Source organism: Sceloporus occidentalis, unplaced genomic scaffold (genome assembly GCF_023333645.1).
Source record: "Sceloporus occidentalis isolate IW3139 unplaced genomic scaffold, rSceOcc1.0.p SCAF_2, whole genome shotgun sequence".
Lineage (NCBI taxonomy): Eukaryota > Metazoa > Chordata > Lepidosauria > Squamata > Phrynosomatidae > Sceloporus > Sceloporus occidentalis.
Window position 1 is genome coordinate 132,856,891 of NW_028316982.1, and position 15,794 is coordinate 132,872,684.

A 15,794-nucleotide genomic window follows, 5' to 3' on the forward strand; every position below is an offset into this window, starting at 1 on the left:
GATGTAAGTGACACACAGGGCTGCCATCTTGATGTAAGTGACACACAGCATATAGACGTCTCTGCATGTCTAATAGTGCACTTGTGACATGCACACGGCGTCCCAAGAAGAACCCGGTTTCTTTTTGGGGCGGAGGGATGCCACACAGTTTGGCTGCTGCGGTGGCCCTCCACAGGCAAACCGGATGCCTCCAGCCCAGCTGAATGGGGAGGTATGTACCGGGTCCTAGTCTCCATTTGCTATTAATGCATTTAATGACTTGCTCCTAAATTTCACTGGTGAACTGCAATGCCACATACACACAGGGAGAGACACATATGGGGAGCATGGGGGGCAACTACTTAGACTAGGAACATTATCACATGAGGGATGAGATGTTATTGTTCTATCTCTGCTCTGTCCTTCCTGCTTGATGACAGGAAGGACTTTCACACTTGACCTGCCATTAACCTGCCATTAACCTGGCAGGGAAGCACAAGTGAAAGTGATTGCGCAAATCACTTTCACACCGCAGTGGGCTGAAAACCATGTTCAGCTGTCAGCTGCAGCCTTTTGTATTAATGGCTTAACTTGTTAATACCATGATGGCTGGAAGCAATTTCAGCTGACAGCAGAAAGCGCTTTTCAGCTGGCTGCAGTGTGAAAGTGATTTGGATGATCACTTTCACTCTGGTAATGGATGGGATAAGGACAGAGGAGTGATTCCATCCCTATCCCATCCTCCGTGTGATAATCTCATAGGAGATGGGAACGTGTGGCTTGTGGGGTCACATGTATCTCCCAAGCCACACTTTCCAAACTCCTGGTCAAAGTAGATACAATATACATTTTATTAGACACATGCCTGATAAAGTCACTATGGTGTAGTGGTTTGAGCACTGGACTACAATTTTGTATAGCAAGGTTTGAATCCGCCATGGAAACTCACTAGATGATTTTGGGCAAGTCACATTCTCTGAACCTCAGGCAAAGGCGAAGGCAATACATCTCTGAACAAATCTTGCCAAGAAAACTCCATGAAAGATTCACCTTAGGGTTGCCATAAGAGAGAAATGACTTGAGGTCATGCAGAAGCAACAACAACAGCAGCAACAATGCCCCTTAAGATACACAGTGGAAGTTCAGGGCAATCTTCGTGGTTGGGAAGTCAAGGGCTGCATGGGAACCCCCCTTCCCCAAACTGCATTTCATTGCAGGTTCTTCTCTCTCTTTTCTTTTTTTATGTAAGAAAATGCACAGTTAATTCTTCATGGCTGATCAGGAAAAACAGCAAGCAGTTTTAGCTCTCTCATATAATTCTGTCACCTACCTTTGATTCTTGCCTGGCCAGCATTGACAGAGACACACTGAATAGACAGTACAGCCTGAATCCTAATCATAGTCCCAACCACAGTAGACCTACTGAAATAGGGGCCAAATTAACCACCCCTTTGCACCATTTTCTGGGTGGCATAGGAGCACAGCATTTACACACTGCATGCTCCCAAGCCGGCTGGAAACTGCCCAGCCATTTACATGGGGGCTGGGTTCCAGGAGCTCTGGTGGTGTGGAATTTATACACCTCCCACTGCTGGAGCACCTTAAAGCTGGCCCCCAGCTGTGGTGGGGCAGAAAAGCTGGCTTTTTGTTGCCCTGAAAAGGAATGGCTCCTTGCAGCTTCTTTTTCTGCCAGCAAAAATGCAGATTGGGGCCACGGCATGAGGTTGCTGCAGCCCCAATCTGACTTAGAAGGGGTGGCTTGAAGCCATCCCTTTGGGGCAGTCTGTTTCGCCCCTTAGTTGTCAGATGGCAAGTCACCACTTATCCCAATTCCATTGACTCAGTACACTTACTTTGTTTTGTTTAACCGAGAAGTTTCAGGTCTATGTCTTCTGTCATCCTTCGGGAAAGACTTGTCACCCTGTGTCATCTGTAGGAGGATGGAAAAAGGGCTCTCTACCTTCTTGCCACTGTAGTAGTGGAGGGAGTTGATAAACCTCTCCACTATGGAAGTGAGCTGCTTGTTTAGGTTGGTTGTGATTGGTTTTGGAGATAGTCCTGGAACACTCCAGTCATTCTCTTTCCCATCAGACTTTTTTGGGCCTCTACCTATTGTCATATCAGTATGACATCTAAACTAGTTGAACCAGAACTTGATCATATAAGAGAAAACTTTCCTTGCTGCATAAGAAGGCTAATTAGGAAGTCATTAGGAGCATTCCTTTTGATCAGAACAGAAAATTAAATACAGGTTACATGGTACATTAATGTGACTGTCAAAGGCAGCAGCAGTCGGGCAATTAAAAAAAAGGGCAAAATATTTTAAATGAATTTTTAAATAGGTTCTTCCAGTCATTAAGCAGAATTATCACATTCATATTTTGTAAATGTAAAATGTATGCTCTCAAAAGTCTACTCTCCATAGTCGTTTTTATTGATGACCCATCTCAGCTTCATTTCCAAACTGAAAACCTTGTCGGTCAATTTATTCCAACATAACGCTATGTGGTTTGGTAGTTATTAATCCTGTAATTGCTCATGGCATGCCAGGAATAATTCTACTAATTATTACAATATGTCTTACTTTGCAGTCTCTCTATATGTCAATATGCCCTTTGCATGTTGCAGGGGTACAGGAGAGAAAGATTCAGATTCCTCATTTGAACTGAAGTTCTAAGAACTGATTATTAACCCACTACAATTATACAAAATAACTGATTTTTTTTGTCCCTTCTGCACAGTAGAGCAAGCTACTTCTTTTATAAATTTATGTTTGACAAATAATATGTTCCTGACTTTAAGAGATTCATTATCAGTACCCTGCTGCAAAACCTTGCTCTAAGTGAACATTAGTTTCAATTATGGCCCAACTATAATAAACCACCTTGGGTCACAATAGCATAGAAATTCATTTCCCCCCATTCACTCTAGGTAAAATGACTTGATGCCTATGCTGCTGGGAAAGGTTGTGGGATTAAATGGCACACATTTAGGGAGATAAATGAAGAAATTGAATACTCTCTCTCTCTCTCTCTCTCTCTCTCTCTCTCTCTCTCTCTCTCACACACACACACACACACACACACACACACACACTACAAGCATACTCACAAGCACATATGCATAAGTAAAGAAATACATAAGTCACATGATATTTCTCAAATTTTGTCATAACAAGGCTCCTGAAATGTGTAAGCTTTCCTGCCAATCTACACAACAGTGCCCATTTCAACAAGTGTATAATGAAAAGAAAGAGAATGAAAAAGAAGGGTAAAAAGTCTCAGAGCATGCCTTAAGAGTAAAGCAGGGAGGTGGGACAGTACAAATAATAATAATAATAATAAATCCTTAAGAGACTATATGTCATTAGGTGAATTAATTGAAGTAATGGCTGGAATCCTGTTGGGGATATGCCTCTTTGTAAGTGAATTTATGTATGTGGGAATTAGAACTACACAGTTGCACAACATCCATATCTAGTAGAGGATGGCTGTTATCTTAGCATGTAGCAGAGTCATAAAAGTACCCAATGTGCATTGGTGCCAGATGCCCATCAAGATTGATGTATAATAATGGATCTGATATGCATTGCATTGGTCCTGATGTGTATTGGTCACCAATGGAAATCAGGCACTCTTCTTGGTGACCCGTCATGCATCTTCATAAAGGGTATACATAGCTGGCTATATGCAAAATTACGTAATATATAAGACTTACTGGATTCTGTGATTCATTTTAATGGGCCTGACACAAAATTCAATGAGCTTACAAACTTGGATCAATGCATATGTGAGAGATTAGTTTTGCCACAGCGAAAATGGGCAAACATCCCATTTCAGTTTCACAATCATGCCGCCAGTGGGGAGGTGGTTTTCCATTTAAATGTAATTTCACTTGCAAGATCATTTGCCAGCCACTGCTTTTTTTTTTTTTAAAGAAGTAGTCTAAAACAGGCACAGGGGAAGGAAGAAATTTTCTTTAAATGTTTTGAAAGACCTGTCCCCCCATTGATCTTCTTCAACTTATGACGTGGCTTCTTCCATACTCAGGGCAGGTTTAATTCTGATCAGCTGACATTCTAGAAATAAAATCAAAACAAGGGATCCATATGCTGCTGAACAGAATGCTGTTGTGAAGCACAATGTCAGCAAGGACTAGGGGGTTAAGAAAGGGATTTTGCCTAAGAGATTTATTTCTCCCACCAGTCTGCTTGAATGCTGAGCACACTCTATATCACATCAGTCTCCATGCTGAAGCTTTTGAAGTGGCCTCAGCTATAGTACTGGAAAACCCCAGGGTATTTATTTACTTACTTTGGCTCTGTACAGACTGGCTTGAAAAGCCAGCCTGGGGGTGTGGGGCATCACATCCAGATGATGCACGCACTAACTCCATCCCCAGGGTGCCATGATGTCGCATGCCACTCCAAATGGTGCATAGTGTCATGGTGCTCCTCCAGCCATGCGCCCATATGATGCAGTGCCAAAGGAGTGCCATATAGCCACGCTGCCATGGCTATGGCATCCTTCTGAGAGCGAAAAAAGGAGCCCCTTTTTGTGAGGCTTTTTCACACCCTCGAAAGGCCAGATTGGGGCTGTGGTGTGCAGTTGCCACGGTCCTGATCCGGCTAGGAAAAGGGCGGCATCCCTCTACTCATTCAAGGCAGTCTGTCAAGCCACTTTTTCACCAGAGTAAATTTCAAGGTGGACACATCCCACTTGTGTTGTGGGATTTCAACATGTATTTGGAAGCTATCTTAGAAGGGTTTGCTCTGGACCTTAGGACTACCATGATGACTGTGGAACTATTTCGATTTGTCATCAGTGACTTACCCTTGACCTTGCATTCTGGACTAAGCAGTGTGCTAGTCATCTGGAACTGGTGGCAAGAGTGCCTCTTAACTGATTGCCATAGTCAGATTGCTATTTAGAAATCCTTCTTATCATGCATTCCCTATTCCAGGTGAAGATCTTTCCCTCTAGACATAGTGACACTGAAAATGTTTTAGCTTTTACTTATAGGTAATGAGCTTCAGCATGAATAATTTATATTATTTTTCTTCTGTGGTCTTTGTGTGCTGTGATAATCTTTTTGTAGAGGAGTGGACAGAACACCATTATAACTTTGAATGACATCTTTCATTATTTTGGAGCTGCAACACTTAATAGTTAAAACACCCCACACACACACAGTGTGTGTGTGTGTGTTTGTGTGTGTTTCTGTGTGTGTGTGTGTGTGTGTGTGTGACATCTGTCTATTAGCTCCAGGCAAAACAAATATACTGTAATGATTTAATGGACAGAAATTCATTCTGTTGTCTACCACAGATGTCACAGACGATTGGAAATGCATTTCTGGAATAGGGAGGAGCAAAGGTGAAAGAACAGAACAGATGCTATTTGCATATCAACTGTAGATAAATGAAACTGCCAAAATTTCATAGAGACTCCTTCTTGAGGAGAAAGGAGTCATGGGTTTGCCTCAGATTTTGTATGAATCTTTTGGCAAAAGGCAGATTTTCTTTTTATATAAATAGAGGCAGGTACATGCTTAATCCAAACATACAGTTCCTTGCAATCAAAATCTCTGAAGCCTGAAACAGTCAGTAAAAAAAAAAGGCACCTTCCATGTTGTTTGAGGGCATGGCAATTAGATGATTTATGCCCCTAAAACATGTGGAAGCCGTGCTGGGGCCATGCCAGGGCTGCCTAAGGCAGCCCAAATCCACCCATGAAGGGAGAGGATTTTATCTGCTGCTTGCCATGATCTCCTGTTTGTGACTGTGGCAGTGGCTCATGTCAGAATTGTGGCATCCGGTTGCTGCGGTTCTGCAGTGATTGGGGCAGGAGCGGCCTCTGGCTGCTCTTTTTGCCCTCTCTACTTGAGGCCTAAGATGTTAAGCTGTAGTTGCTTTGCATTTTAACCTTTAAAAGGCTTATCGCATTACAAATGAAAGACAAGAGGCAGCAAGATAAAAGCGGCTTCCTGCTTACCTTCCCACATGCCCATGCAATATGTCTGCTGTACTGCTCAGGGAGACAATCATAAACACTTGGCTTTTGTCTTGCTGGAAAAATCTGTTTAGCAAAAGCCATGCTTTTACAACCAGCTCCTTCTGAAAGGAGAGCAGAAATACTACAACATCATGCAGGAAAATAAGCAGAAAGCCAGTTCTATCTCACTGCCTCTCATCTTTTCTTTTCTTTTCTTTTTTGTAATATAATAAGGCCCAAAGAGAATAGCATGACTTGTACCTCAGTCATATGGATTTTGCGAACTCTTAAAGCTAAAATCAGGAACATTGTACTACCACCAAACTCTGGTACTTCAGATCAGATCACACCTCCCCTTGCCACCGGACTCCTGCTGAGAACTGTGTTGCTGCCGGCTGGCTTTTCCCCGGGTTGTCGGAGGTGCGCATCTGCGCACCGGCCCAGGGGGGGCCACCCACGGACTGAACACCGGACTTTCACAGCTCCGCAGCTGTGCAGCTGCGCTCCTTTGCAGCAGCGCAAGGGCAAGAGGATCGTTTCCGTGCCAGCACTCAGACAGAGAATGACTGCAGTGTCATATCTCTGTCCTTATTGCTGTTCGGCAGGGGGGGAGGATATGGATGCGGGGAATGCTTTGGCTGGGGAGGCAGAGGGTAACTCTTGCATGGGCGGAGCTCCTATAGAGGTAGTGTGGGGCAGGGGGCGGTATGGCGGTAGGAGGGTGGACTTGCGTTACAGAGGAAGGCGAGATCGATGCTTAATATCTATCCCTCCTTCCTGTCCTCCTCCTAACCAAAAGGACCTGAGGGTCATTCCAACCGTGCCACAAACCCTGTCTCTGCTCCTGTGCAATGCTAGGTCCATCAACAACAAGACCCACATTGTCCATGACTTGATTGCAGATAACAACTGTGACCTGGCTTGCATTACTGAAACCTGGCTTGGGCCTGAAGGGGAAGCTGTGTGGGCTCAGGCTCTCCCGGCCGGGTTTTCAGTGAAGGACCAGTCCAGATTAGGTGGGCGGGGGGGGGGTGTTGCCTTGGTACATAAGAACACCTTATCTCTTATCAGGAACCACGTCCGTCAAACTTCCTTTATTGAGTGTATTTACTTGACCCTGAAAGCCAGGGATAGTCTAGGGATTTTTTTGGTGTATCGGCCACCCCGTGCGCTAACAGACTCCCTTAACGAGCTGACACAGTTGGTCTCAGAGCTGATGCTGGAAACACCCAGGCTACTTGTCCTGGGTGATTTCAACATCCCCTTCGCGGCCAACTATATTCCATCCGGTGCAGCTCGGGAATTCATGGATACCATGGCGGCCATGGGCCTGTCCCAATTGGTCTCGGGTAATACACTCAATCTGGTCTTTTGTACGGATATGGAAAATCCATGGGCGGAAATAACTAATATTTCTGCCCTGTCACGGATGGATCATTTCCTGGTGGAGGTGGAAATCAAGGCTTCTAGCCAGATCCCCCCCGGGGGTGGCGGACCTATTAGAATGGTCCACCCTTGAAGGCTGATGGAACCCAAAAGGTTCCAGGAAGCCCTAGAGGGGTACATGGTTGGAAATGACGGCGATTCTGTTGATGCCCTGACTGGTATCTGGGACACAGATCTCTCCAGGGCTATACACAGTATCGCTCCCAAGCGCCCTCTCAGGCCTGCTTCCAAAAGGAAGCCCTGGTATACGGAAGACCTCCGGGCAAGGAAGCGGGTGCTGCGACGGCTAGAGCACCGCTGGCGGAAACACCTACGCTTAGCCGACAAGGCTCTCCTAGACCGCCTTTTGTAGGACTATGGAGAGGCGATATGAGCAGCTAAGAATTCGTTCTATGCTGCTCGTGTTGCGTCCGCGGAGTCACGTCCAGCAGAGTTGTTCAGGGTGGTCAGGGAGCTAACTCGGCTCCCTCCTGCCCTGAACCAGATCCTTGAACCTTCTAAGGCCTGCTGTGACCAATTTAACAACTTCTTCGCGGATAAAACCTCTCAGATAAGCGAAGGTTTTAATGCCAGTATTAGAGCAGAACCTAGAGAAGAGGTATCCAGAGCCTCCGTGGACTCTATTAAACTGGATCAGTTTGAGTCTGTTAGTACCGATGATGTGGACAAGATCCTTAGAAGTGTTCGGAAGACAACCTGCTCTCTCGATCCCTGTCCCTCATGGCTAGTGGCTCAGGGGGGACCGCTGGTAACTTCATTGTTGCACCGGATCATAAATACATCTTTGAGGGACGGGCAATTTCCATGAAGCTTAAAATTGGCCATAGTAAAACCTTTGCTTAAAAAGCCCTCCCTCGACCCCCTGATGCATAATAATTATCGGCCAGTTTCGCTACTGCCATTTTTGGGGAAGGTGATCGAGAGGGCGGTTGCAATCCAGCTTCAATCGATCTTGGATGAAACAGATTATTTAGACCCATTCCAAACTGGCTTTCGGGCGGGTTACGGGGTTGAGACTGCCATGGTTGCCTTGGTCGATGACCTCCGTCTGGGCATTGACAGGGGTAGCGTGTCCCTGTTGGTGCTCTTGGACATCTCAGCGGCTTTCGATACCATAGACCATGGTATCCTTCTGGAGCGCCTGGCAGGGGTGGGAATCGGGGGCACTGCGCTCCAGTGGTTCCGGTCCTACCTCTCTGGGAGGTTCCAGATGGTGCAGCTGGGAGACGTGTGCTCCGATAAGAGGGCCCTTACATCTGGGGTCCCTCAAGGAGCCATTCTGTCTCCCATGCTCTTTAACATTTACATGAAACCGCTGGGAGAGATCATCCGGAGACATGGGGCGTGGGGTTATCAGTATGCTGATGACACCCAAATAGTCTTCTCTATGTCTCCGACTGATGCAGTGACCGGGGATGGCATCTCTCCTCTCGTGGCCTGTCTGGAGTCGGTAATGGGCTGGATGAGGGAAAACAGACTCAGCCTGAATCCAGAGAAAACGGAGGTGCTCGTGATAGGTTCTCCTGGCCTGGGGAAGGTGGTGGTTCCACCTGTCCTGAACGGGATCACGCTTCCTGTGAAGGACTCAGTACGCAGTCTGGGGGTGCTCCTTGACTCATCGCTCCACCTTACATCTCAGGTGGATGCGACGGTCAGGAGCACCTGTTATCAGCTTCGGCTGATATGCCAGCTGCGTCCCTACCTGGGCCAGAGGGACCTTGAAACTGTAGACTTCTGCAATGCACTCTACATGGGGCAACCCTTGTACCATACCCGGAAGCTACAGCTAGTGCAGAATATGGCAGCCCGACTGGTCACTGGCATATCCAGGGCCAGTCATATAACACCAACGCTTAAGGATTTGCACTGGCTGCCTATTCACTTCCGGGCGCAATACAAGGTGTTGGTTATCACCTATAAAGCCCTAAATGGCTTGGGCCCAGGGTACCTTGAGGACCGCCTCTCTCCATACAATCCGCCTCACACACTCAGAACAACTGGGCAGCAGTTGCTAAGGGTTCCAGGGGCTAGATTAGATTCCACTTCTAGGAGGGCCTTCACCATCTCGGCCCCCAACCTCTGGAACTCTCTGCCCATTGAGCTCCGCTCGGCCACCTCCCTGGCCCAGTTTAAAAAGGGGCTGAAGACTTTTCTATTCACACAGGCATACCCTGATTTGAGCCCCGAATAACCCTACCCTCTTCTCTTCGTCAGCAACGGCAAGCTGGCTGGAAGGTTTTATTATTTTATTGGATTTTAATTGAATGTATAATTTGTACATTTGTATTATTGTAGTTTGTGGTATGTTGTGCCCTGATTTTGTAGAAGGGCGGTATATAAATAAAATTATTATTATTATTATTATTATTATTATTATTATTATTATTCCACAGGGGTACTGTGCAGACTGATGCAGTGTGCTAAAAACAGTAACTGTATCAAATGTCCTTGAAAAATAATCTTTTCAGCAATCCAGTATTGAATGCCTGCATGATGTAGCCATAAAAATCTATTTTGAATCATATTTTGAATCATCAGAAATATTTTTCTTTCCAGTTAAATATTCAAACGTCACTTTTGCCATCCAGGGTAAGGGAAGTGCTCTGCCTGAACTTAGAACAATTAGGGAAATGATTTGTACAGAATGACTTGCATGGTTAATTCCTTAATAATTATGTTATGTCTGAGAAGCTTGGTAAATAAACGGACTTTGTCAAATGTTTCTGCTCATGCACCTTTCTGACACAAGCTTAATTTATTAAATATTGGATGTTGCCTTAGTTGGGGCCAAACCATTAGTCCAGTTAGGCCCATTTACTTTGACTTGGCTGAGATCAGCTTTACACCAGTGATGATTTATACATTCTTTTCCCTGTTACTTTAAATATCTTTAATGGTATATATCTGGCCCAAGTGTGGGACTTCATACATTACCTCCAAAGTATGCATCCTGCTGTAAATGAAGTGCCTTTCTCTATTAGCTGGGTGCAAGCTAAAATTTGTAGGCAATCTTTTTTTGTACCACAACTCATGGATGTTTAGACCATCTCTAATTGTAGATATAGTAAATCTATGTCATAAACCTTTCCAAGATTACTAAAATGATAATTCTATATGTACAGCGGTTGCTGGCATAGCTTGACTTTAATTTGGCTACTTTGCATTTTTCAGGCAGAAAGAAAGTTTTGTTTATGATATTTTCACCAAGGGTTGCATAAAATAAGATAGGCTTTCTTTCCTAACAGGTTTTTATGCTTGCCAAAACAGATTGTTAAAAACATAAAGGTAAATAGAGATTGTTCAGTCCTGTCTGAAAGCAGGGCACTAAGAAATTAGGTCCGCTTCTGTCATTTTTCTCAGAGATTCCTCTCATCTGTCACAACACAGCGGTTATGAAAAATGGAACTATAAATTCAATTTAGAGGGCAATTTACAGCTAATCTTTGGAGTAATTCCAGTGTGAATAATGCAGCAATTTGGATGCATGGCCAGTCAATTCAGTTCCTGATTTATTAGGATTTAAGAAAATTTTCTTTCATTAATGATAATTGCCCAACATGAGAAATAATTTCTCAGAGAATTATCTACCTTCGTATCTATGGCATTAATTTTCAGAAAGGCTGCTCTGTTGATTAAACTTATTTTTTGGGGGGGAGGGGAAAGCATTTTTAACAAAAGATATATGAGGTATTTAAATTTTGAGCTGTATCTCCTTAGCTCACATGTGTGAACTGATTGGCACTGCTTTAAGAGTTGCTTTTTACACAACCTACATTAGAAATAACATTCTGAATATCTCAGCATAAGGATAGTGGGATTCACTATTGATTTTCCACACTTGATGGCTGCATTAAATCTGACTACCAGAGTAACAGCATTATTTGTTCCTTCCTAAAAGTCAAATCCGTTAGCTGAAAATCTTGCCAGATAGTATATTCCCAGAACTGAACATCATTCATTGTATCCATTTACAATCTATTTTTCTTTAAAAGTCAAATTTTATCTATCATAGCAGTGATGGTAGATTGGGAAGGTGCACTTAATGGGTCTTGGCGAATCTGTGGCTGGAGCATCAGATTCCCAGCTGCGAGTATCAGGATCCCATAGCAGAAATGAATATTAATTTTTTAAAAATAATTTTTATTAACATACAATTCGACTAAAACAAAATTTTTCATTTCCATTTACATATTATTCCTATTTACATTTTCCCTTTATTTCCCCTCCTTTTCATTTCAACTTTAACTCATGATGCATTCATACTACTTCCTATCCATACACCAAATGTTTATTTATTCATTTTGTTCTTTCCTTAATACTGTGACACATCTTTGACAGATAGCTCTTCCATTAAAATCCTCATTCTTACATTGTATCATTCTCTGTATTAACCTTTTAATTTTCTTTCAAATTACCTTCCTTTCCCCCCTTATCAATGTTTACAAAAAGTGAGATGCCATAACAAACATACAGATCTTAATTCATTCTTTAAACACTTTTTATCCCTTTGTTGGAGCCATTCATTTATAAAGATATTCTATTTGCCTTTATATATCCTATTTCAACTTTACATTCTTTGACTTTCGTTTCTTAAAGTCACCTTAAGTTTCTGTCTCTGTTCCCATAGTCACCATTTTACCTCATTTTTTGTTCATAAATACCAGAATATTCTCACAATCTTTTTTCAATCCCTTATTTTGATCTGAGTTCAGTTTCATTGATAGTAAGTCCAATTCCATCATATTGTATAATTTTGTTAACCAATCCTGAGGATGGGGTCAGATAGTGTTGAAAACTACAAACAATGGATTGAACAGGAACAATGGCTTCCTGACTCACTACACACATTTCAACACTATCTGACTCCATCCTCAGACAGGCATTCTACACTCATTTATTCTCCCCACTTACAGGCTAGTTTCCAAAATCAAACTGGTCTTCCCACTGCATTTCCATACACAATGGCTAGTTCCCAATGTATTTGTGCACTAATGAACATCTTTAAAATTGGACTTGCTACTTCATTTCCATACACAAAGGATTTTGAATTTGAATTGATATCCTCACATACCAATATGTATATATATATATATGTCTGTCCCTGGTTTCCACTCCACTAAATGCATCTGAGGAAGTAGACTGAAGTCTAGGAGAGCTCATGCTGCCAACCTCTTTCTTCCAGTTAGTCTCAAAGGTGCTACAAGATCTCTCAACATACTGATTTTGCAGACTAACATGACTATACCTTTGAATTCATCAGTCTGAGTTGGTCTTGTTTCTGATTAACTGACAGTGTCTTTCTTTCTTTGCTCACTGGCTTGACAGCTAGTGCACCTCCAGATCATCAGCTTGACACAGTGCTTTTGTATCAGAATAAACAGAATTAGCAGATTAGTTAGGCTTTGTAATAAAACATTTTAGAAGCCATTCTACCATGGTGATATAATTATACTTCTCTCTATTCCTGATGTTATACTTAGCAATTTATCTGAGATTCTTCTTTTTAGGACTACTTTATCTGTCCTTATACACAGGTAAAATTGTATATGTGGGTATCTGGTTTGCACTAATTTTAATATCACTTGCGATGCATTTTGTATAAGATGAAAAATAAAATGCACAGATATAGGATGGGTGACACCTGGCTGAATGAAACTACGTGTGAAAGGGATCTAGGAGTCCAAGTAGACCACAAGTTGAACATGAGTGAACAGTGTGCTGCGGCAGCTAAAAAGGCCAATGCTATTTTAGGCTGCATCAATAGAAGTATAGTGTCTAGATCAAGAGAAGTAATAGTGCCACTGTATTCTGCTTTGGTCAGGCCCCACCTAGAATATTGTGTCCAGTTCTGGGCGCCACAATTCAAAAAGGACATTGAGAAACTGGAGCGTGTCCAAAGGAGGGCGACAAAAATGGTGAAGGGTCTGGAGACCATGCCCTATGAGGAACGACTTAGGGAGCTGGGGATGTTTAGCCTGGAGAAAAGAAGGTTAAGAGGTGATATGATAGCCCTGTTTAAATATTTGAAAGGATGTCATATTGAGGAGGGAGCAAGCTTGTTTTCTGCTGCTCCAGAGAACAGGACCCGGAACAATGGATGCAAGCTACAGGAAAAGAGATTCCACCTGAACATTAGGAGGAACTTCCTGACAGTAAGGGCTGTTCGGTAGTGGAATGCACTTCCTCGGAAGGTGATAGAGTCTCCTTCCTTGGAGGTCTTTAAACAGAGGCTGGATGGCCATCTGTCAGGGATGCTTTGATTTGGATTTCCTGCATGGCAGGGGGTTGGACTGGATGGCCCTAGTGGTCTCTTCCAACTCTACGATTCTATGATTCTATGATTCTATGAGATGAGATATTGTTCCATATGCCATCCCAGAGGTGTAAAGATTTTCTTTCTTCTTAGAGTTTTCATTTTGTTTACTGGGTTTATCTAGGGATAACTTTTCTTCTGCTCAGTCTAGGAGGAACCAATGACTGTAGGCCAATCTAGAACCTTTCTCTCTTGTGCAGACCTGCACAACTTGACAGTAGGTAGGGGCAAAAATTAAAATAGGCTATACTTCTTCAGGCCATAGATAGGTTTTTAGTGGCTCACTTTCCAAGTAATGGTATAATTAATGATTAACTATTTTAAACATGAATTATTAATTAACTAACAATTAATGATTATTGATTATTATTTTATTATTAAACTTTATTTCTAAAGTGCTGTAATTATACACAGCGCTGTACAAAGTCGGTAAAATTAAAGAGAATATAAAAGCCTGCCCAAGGCGTACATTCTAAGATAATAACAATTAAAAGAGGAATAGATAAAATTACCATATAGAAAAGAAAAAACAAATTAAAAACATCAAATATAAAACAAATCACATCACATTAAATATTATCAGACAGCCAGATGACAATCACAAATTCCCTGAGAACGCTTCCCTAAACAATATGGTTTTCAGCTCAGCCTTAAAGCTGGTTAGAGAAGTGATGAGCCGTGCATGCAGAGGAAGGAGGTTCCAGGAATGAGGGGCAGCAAGAGAGAAGGGACGGATCCGGGACGGGACAGAGAAAATCCTGGGTTGAGAGAGGAAACTTTGGCTACCAGAGCGGAGAGTGCGAGTAGGGATGTAGGGAGAGAGAAGATCAGTTAAATAAAGAGGGGCCAGCCCATGCAGGGCTTTAAAGGTGAGTAGCAAAAGTTTGTACCTGTATTGTATTGATCTTATCCTCCTCCTCTTCCTGTGCCTTGGAAGAAAGCCGAACAGCAGAGGATCCTTGAGGGGTGAGTGTTCATCCTTCCTCCCATCCTTGACCCGTCCTTCTCCTTGGGAGAAAGGCTGGTGGTGGAGAAACCATAAGGGCACACATTTGCCCTTCCTCCTCTGCAGCCTGGCTCGTTCCCAGGAGAAACCTGGATGCTAAAGAACAGCAGAGGATCCTTGAGGGGTGAGTGTTCATCCTTCATCCCATCCTCGACCCAGCCTTCTTGGGAGAAAGCCTGGTGGTGGAGAAACCATAAGGGCACACATTTGCCCTTCCTCCTCTGCAACTTGGCTTGTTCCCAGGAGAAAGCTGGATGCTAAAGAAGCCTTGAAGTTTTGTGGGTTGCCCAAAATCCTTTGGGGGTACACAAGTGGCCTATAGGTCGTATGTTGTGCAGGCCTGTGAACCCTCATCTGCAATTTGAAGTGATTCAGGTCAATACAGGTTTGCCACTACAATGCAATCTAAATGTAGGATAACCCTTCATTCATGGTGACAGTTAATGGTGGATTGGTATCTCACATCACCATTCAGCACACATGAAGACAAACATAAACAGCAATAAAGCAGGAATGTGCTATGTTAAATGATTTGTTCCTGCAGGAGAGAATGAATAATTTAATTCACTCTTGCCAGGAATATTCAAAGCTATGCGCTTTTCAAAGAGGTCTCATGTGGGGATAAAGTATCTGGTGACAGGGCATGGAGGAGATCTCGCTGAACCAACCCCACACAACATCAGAAAGATGGGGAGAGGCAGGTAAAGCCTTCTCTGCTGCCTTTGCCCTAACCCAAACTGTGCAACATTGAAAGTGTGGGGGAAGGCAGCCAATGATTTGTAAGCTGTAACCTTGTTGAAAAAAAAAACTGTGAGAAGAAAGAGAGTTTTAGCTATGGATTTCTGCACTGGTATGGAGTTTTAGTAGATGGACTTGAAGTCCCTTCTTACTATCTAATTCTATGATTCTATACAACAAAATCTAAAATCACTGACATCATGCAAATTAACAATTAACAACACTAAATAAAATTGCAATTCCATTAGCAAAAGAAATTTCCCTTGAGGTCCATGTTTTCCCTGTCCTGCGTGAAGCTAACCATTCCTTTCTTAGGCAG